This window comes from Anabrus simplex, chromosome 3, assembly GCF_040414725.1.
Source record: "Anabrus simplex isolate iqAnaSimp1 chromosome 3, ASM4041472v1, whole genome shotgun sequence".
In the NCBI taxonomy this organism is placed as follows: Eukaryota; Metazoa; Arthropoda; class Insecta; order Orthoptera; family Tettigoniidae; genus Anabrus; species Anabrus simplex.
In genome coordinates this window covers 21,435,649-21,442,318 of record NC_090267.1, presented here as the reverse complement: position 1 = coordinate 21,442,318, position 6,670 = coordinate 21,435,649, and the positions used below count along the sequence as shown (strand labels likewise).

The following is a 6,670-nucleotide window of genomic DNA, read 5'->3' as shown; positions in this document are numbered from 1 at the left end:
TTTCAACTAATGATTGCAGCACTGTTCTCTCTGGATTAAAGATGGCGGTTGACAGCTGTCAGAAAAGCACATGGGTTTGTTTCCAAACAAGAGCGCGTAGAATTTGCCGCCACCACATTTCAAAGGTAAGCAGCTAAAGAGGGCAGCACGGTGCTCTCTGGATTAAAGATGGCGGATGATAGCTGTCAAAAAAGCGCATAGATTTGTTTCCAAACAAGAGAATGTAGATTTTTCAAATTGCCGCCACCACATTTCAAAGGTATCTAGCTAAAGAGTGCAGCACTGAGGTTTGTGATGCAAGATGGCGGATGACAGCTGTCAGAAGAAAGCACGTGAGTTTGTTTCCAAACAAGACCACGTGGAATTTCCCGCCACCACAAAGAGGGCAGCGCGGTGCTCAAAGATGGCTGCTGTCAAAAAGCACTTTTCAAATTATCCGCCACCAAATTTGAAAGGTAAGTAGCTAAAGAGGACAGCACTGTGCTCTATAAATTGAAGATGGTGGATGACAGCTGTCAAAAAAGCACGTGCATTTGTTTATCTCGCGCTAGTGAGGTTAAGTTGGTAGCACTAAGGTTTAGGCCCGCCAAGATGGCAGCACTGCGGATGACAGGTTACGAATTTACAACTACTGCGATAAAGGGGGCAGCACGGTGCTCTCTCGATTAAAGATGGCGGATGACAGCTGTCAAAAAGCACGTGGATTTGTTTACCGATTCAAATCTCGCGCTAGTGAGGTTAAGTTGGTAGCACTGAGGTTTAGGTCCGGCAAGATGGCTGCACTGAGGTTTGGGATACGTTGTTGCCTGTCGAAAAGCACTTGGCTGTCAAAAAACACGTGGATTTGTTTACAAATTCAAATCTCGCGCTTGTGAGTTTAAGTTGTACTACTGAGGTTTAGGCCCGTCAAGATGTCAGTACTGAGGTTAGCTATGCGTTGTTGTCGATGATAACTGTCAAAAAGCACGTGGCTTTGTTTACCAATTCAAATTTCCCGCGGGTGGTGGAGCGGGCCTCTGGGAAGGCCTCTGGCTGTGGTGGTGGTGGAGGAGGCATCTGGGAGGCCTCTGGCTGTGGTAGTGGAGGAGGAGGCCTCTGGGAGACCTCTGGCTGTGGTGGTGGTGGAGGAGGCCTCTGGGAGCCGGTGGTGGTGGTGGCGGCCGAACTGTCCTATTATACTACTCTCTTCCTGGAAGTAATACTTCTCTCGAGGGTCAACTGCAACAATATGATATTTTTCGTTATATACTACAACGTATGTGGATGAAGTAATAGGGAACAAATAACTCGCGTATGTCAGGATGGCCGAGCGGTCAAAGGCGCCAGACTCAAGGGTAATCCTTGCATTTGAAACGTAGGTGTGAAGAATTCTGATCCTCTAAGAGGGCGTGGGTTCGGATTCCACTCCTGACAACGTTCTTCGGAAACTTATTCCACTGGTTTCCTGCCTCACACATTTATGTACTGAAGTTACGGTTTTTATAGTTTGGTAAGGTTAAAGAGTTTTAGGAAAAAAAGGTGCGGCCAGTATTTAGTATTCGGGAGAGAGTGTGTTTCACTTTTTTCTTTCTTTCTTAATATGCTTACCCTCCAGGGTTAGTTTCTTGCCTCGGACTCAGCGAGCGGTCTCATCTCTACCACCTCGAGGGCAATGTCCTGGAGCTTCAGCCATTGGGTCGGAGGATTCAACTGGGGAGGATTGTCTGTACCTCGCCAAGGTGGCCTCACCAGCTGTGCTGAACAGGGACCTTGGCGGGAGATAATAATAATAATAATAATAATAATAATAATAATAATAATAATAATAATAATAATAATAATCGTATGGCCTCAGCTACCGTGTGCAGACATTTCAATTTGACGCCATCTGGCTGTCTGCTCGTCAATTTCGACGTTCCGTTTTACTCTAGGCCCCCACGAGATGGCAGACCGAGTAAACCGAAAATCTCTTGGGCGTCTATGGCTGAGATTTAATTAATTTTGTCGAGTAAACACCAAATGTGTCACCAGAGATCATTTACATGCCGACATCGTACGACATGGAGTGTCGAATGGACTTTTTTCCGCCCTTCAAAAATCCGACTACCTCTGCCGGGTTTGAACCCCCTATCTTGGGAACCGGAGGCCGACACTCTACCGCTGGTCCACAGAGGCAGCTTTGGTGGGAGATGGGAAGATTAGAAGGGAATGAGGGAGGGAAGCGGTTGTGGCCTTAAGTTAGGTACCATCCCGTCATTTGGGTGCAGGAGAAGAAGAAACCCTAGAAAACCACTTCCAGGATGGCTGAGTTGGGAATCGAACCCACGTCTACTTAGCTGACCTTCCGAGGCTGAGTGGACCCCATTCAAGCCCTCGTAACACTTTTCAAATTTCGTGACAGTGCCTGGAATCCAACCGGGGCGTTTGGGGGTGGCAGCTAATCACACTAACCACTACACCACAGAGGGGGACCACGACAGTCACAAAAGCGAGTAAAGGAGACTCTGGATACTGAAGGTCAATTTATGGCCTCCACCACTGAGGTGACAGTTGCGTGTCAGAATGGCCGTGCGGTCTAAGGCGCCAGACTCAAGGGAATACCTTGACTGTACGACGCAGGTCTGAGAATTTCTGGTCCTCTCTGAGGGCGTGGGTTCGAATCCCACTCCTGACAATATTTTTCTTTGTTTTTGTACGGGTCGATAGCTAAACTCTACATTTCCATATTAATCTGGGACTGGAAATAGAAACCCTATTTTTCCCCCATCCGGTGTGTAATGTTAATAGAATTTCTTAGACACTCTTTGCGCGATAATAGTAGAGACGGAATGTGTAGGGGAATAGACACAGTTCCCCCGATGGTTTTTGACAGCAAAACTTTCTTTCCCACTTCGTCCATCATACAGACTAGAGGCACGAGTTCATAGAATTTCCTCCAAATATTACATTGGAAACGATGTCGCAGATCAGTTTCATTATGCAGCTAGATCTTTACAGGAAAGACACCACCATTTTCTCGGAAGAATACCTCATTTACGATTGTAAAACATGACTACCACTATCATAGAATTCTCTCCCCTCCTTTATCTTTTCACTCTGTTCGCGATAATAGCTTCCATGACACAGGATTTATCATCAATTCAAACCTGTTTTCTGGGCACAATATCCGAATTTTATATCCCCACGGACCCAATACGCGGCTGTAATGTCCCCAGTTTTTAAGCTGATCAGGGTATAAGTCCAGAATCCGCCGGCACGGGCGAGCACGGGCTCCGCGGCTGCTGCTCGTGCGTCTATATGACGTCATGTATGACGTGTTTTGCGAGTTGATGTTTGCAAACATGGCGGATAATTCGAAGGAACTTGTAGCGGCCGCTAAATGTATGAATTAATGGTCTGGTATATATACCTGTTTGAGACTGCGTAACACAATTCACAGGCACTAAATTGGGTTACAAATTGACTAGTTGGTTCGTGAAATAGATATTAACGGCGCGATATAATGGGGCTGGCTTGATTTCGCGAAAACTTTACGAAAATTATGTACGTCCGGCAAGTAGGAAAAGCATTGGTCCGGTTTGGTTAGGTCCGGCTAGTGGCGAAACCATTGGTCTGGAGACGTAAGCACCCAGGTTAGGGCCGCGAAGCGGCCAACAGCCTCTAGCATCCCTTACGAAAGCAATTGTGATTCACCGAAAACCAGTTTTGTTTTGCTAGTTGCTTTACGTCACACCGACACAGATATGTGGGACAGGAAAGACCTACGAATGGGAAGTGTTACGGAGCTTTCCGTGGTAGGTAGAGGTGAAAGAAGGTGCGGGTGTGAATAGGTCTCCAGCTACGAAAGTAAAATTAATTTAAAATTTAACAAGGTTATATTTTCTTTTCAAAATAAGGAGATAACAAGCATGGCAGGTACAAAGTAGCAAGTCAAAAGGGTAGTTACAATATTTACAGGATTTGGGCTTCGCGCCCTGACTTCACAATGCTTGGGCAATCAGCTCAGTTTTACCCCAAACACAAGTTTCAACAGAGGGGCAGAAAACCCCATTCATGCCTAGGAGCCCTTGCTCCAAATTACACTGAAAAGCCTCCACGAGGCATACAACACTCAATTTTCGAAAAGAGCCACTCGCTCTCAACTCTAAGCCTCTCCCAGGCCACACCAAACTCCACCTTCAAGTTGTCCTCACTGGACATAGACACAGGGGTAAAATACCCAACCTACTGAGGTCTATTAAATGAAAAGAAGGTTGATTACATGACCTCCAAAATAATAATTTGAGAGGAGGCGATCTGCACTCCTAATACACTTTGTTTTTAAAACCTACTTGGCACTAGGCCATTAATACAAGGGCTAATCCCATACTACAGAGGTGACTTCAGAAAAGAACAATTTACATTATATTAACGAAGAATAGGTTGAGAAAAATAAGTTCACCTCAAAACATTATGATTGGGAGCTCGAGAGGGTAAAGCACTCTCTATCCCGATATGCAGTTCAAAAGATGAAATAGATACAAGTTTCTTTACATTTTAAGGAGGGTTACATAATGGAAAAAGCTTCGGACCCGCCCCGAGAGTTAAACTGCTGAGCAAGCAAGAAAATAAGTAATTAATCGGCCATTACCTTGTTGTTGACCGCCGCCGAAGAAAGAGGCGCTACCCGCCCCCTGCTATGTACTTTACACACTGAAAGATGGAACAGAAGTGGCTCAGAGACCCTAAAATCAGCAGTTTATATACTCTCGCGGAAGGTTCTAGGCGTTAGGGGAATGAAAACACCCGCCCACAATCACTTTATTGGAGAAAAAAGAGAAACCCCTACACAAGATGAAGAAGAAACACATTATTGGTGGAAAATTAATTTCAGAAATTCGGGATTGGCTAGATTTAAAACAAGGGGAAAGAAAGGGGTAATATTGCCAACTTAACCAATGACTGAAAGAAATTTAACAAAGAAAAAACTTTTGAAATAAAATTTTCTCCAAAGAACAGTTCTTTTTCTTCGCACTAGGGTGCACTATTGTAGTTCTTCAGTAGTGTCCTCTAGAAGAGAAAGTTCACACTTCTTACTTCAAGCAAAACAAAAACACATCAAAAATGACACAGTTCTAAAACTCCAAAATTTACAGGTAGTGACATCTTCTGAGAAAGTAGAAAATTAATACCGTCAATCAAGTTCAGACTTCCTCCAGCAGAGGAGTTTCAACTGGCGCACCTTTTGAATTAGCGGCGTGGAGGTGTACCGCCCGGTACAGACCTCCCCCCCCAAAAGTTCCTCCAGGGGTGACACATGAAATTTGTTTGAAAACAAGGTCCAAGTTTTGATGTAGATATGGATATTGATTGCCGAAAAATTTATAAGATTTTCTTAATGTGGTTTGATTCAGTTTCAAAATTTTTGTTGTAACAGGAGAAGTTAAGTTTTTAAGGTTGTAGAAGTTGAATTGAGAAGGAAAACTTTAGTTTTAACATCGAGGAAAAATTTTCTAAGTCCACCAGATTTTGTTGTTGAATTCCCAAGTGTAGTCATCTCTTATAGTAACTGTCCATGTAGTTGATGTTGATTAAGTTGGATGGCCAGACCGGCCGTTGCAGCTTGCGTCCAAAGGAGGCCGCTCGGACCCCTCAAGTACCCTGAGATACCGCTCGCCCGCACTATGAGGGGAGCAGAGGTGTTGAAACACGCCGCGCCCGCGGTGAAGATATACAGGCTGCGGGCAAGTAGCAGGTCGTGTGCCGCACATCAGCCTTGGCCGGGAGGAGAGCTCCGGCTCGCCGTGCACATGTCGTCCTCGCTGGGGTCGAGGGGGCCCATCCTCAAGCCCAGTCGCGGCACGGCGCCGCGCGGCTGCGGGGGCACTGAAACATTAAAGCTAGGCGGCAGAATATTGTTGGACCATCATCTTTTGAGGGCACAGGCTTGGTGGAGAGGTTGAGGGGCCAGCGGCGTGCAGATATCCATGGCATTTAATATGAGCAAGCCACAGTGTGTATAGCAGGAGACGGGAGCGTGGTAATGGCCGTGGTAAGGACAGAATGGCAGTTTAACGGAGCGGGGAGAGTTTACAAAAATGCTTAAATATAGAAAATATTATAGAAGGGGCAGAATGCCTTAAAAGAGAAACTCAAAAAAAAATATAACCTTCATATTCCTTTCACGATTATATGAAGCAAGTTGACACAAAATTTACACTGGTTTCACCTGTGACAGGTGAACCCTAAATATCCTCTCGGTGGCTGGATTACTTAATAACAACGTAACCGGCGTAAGAAAATCGAGAATGATACAAGGCCCATGAAATCTGGGGGCAAGCTTGCCCGCGGGAACAAAGTTCTTGACCATAACTTGGTCACCTACCTTCAAAGGGGTGGGTCTCCGTCCACGATCATACCTTTCCCTAACCTTTTCATGAGACACTTTAAGATTGGCTTTAGCCTTCTTCCAAAGATCTTTAATGATGTCCGGATCTATTGTCTCGGGTAGAATGTCACTCAGAGACCAGAGGTTAGAGAGCGGCGTGTTGGGAACAAACTTGAACATCAAAGAGGCTGGAGTAAATTTATGTGATTCATGAACCGCCGAATTCAAAGCAAAAGCTAACCAATGCAGGGACGTATCCCACCTGGAATGATCTTCATGATGATAGGCAATAAGCGCAGACCTGAGATTACGGTTAACCCGTTC

General features: G+C 45.3%; 1 non-coding gene across 1 annotated transcript; it reads left to right on the top strand.

The window, feature by feature from the left end:
* The first annotated feature begins 2,535 nt into the window (after positions 1 to 2,535).
* Positions 2,536 to 2,653, top strand: TRNAL-CAA (transfer RNA leucine (anticodon CAA)). Its single transcript has 2 exons — positions 2,536 to 2,573; positions 2,609 to 2,653. It is a non-coding gene; the product is annotated as a tRNA-Leu (tRNA).
* The last annotated feature ends 4,017 nt before the right edge of the window (positions 2,654 to 6,670 follow it).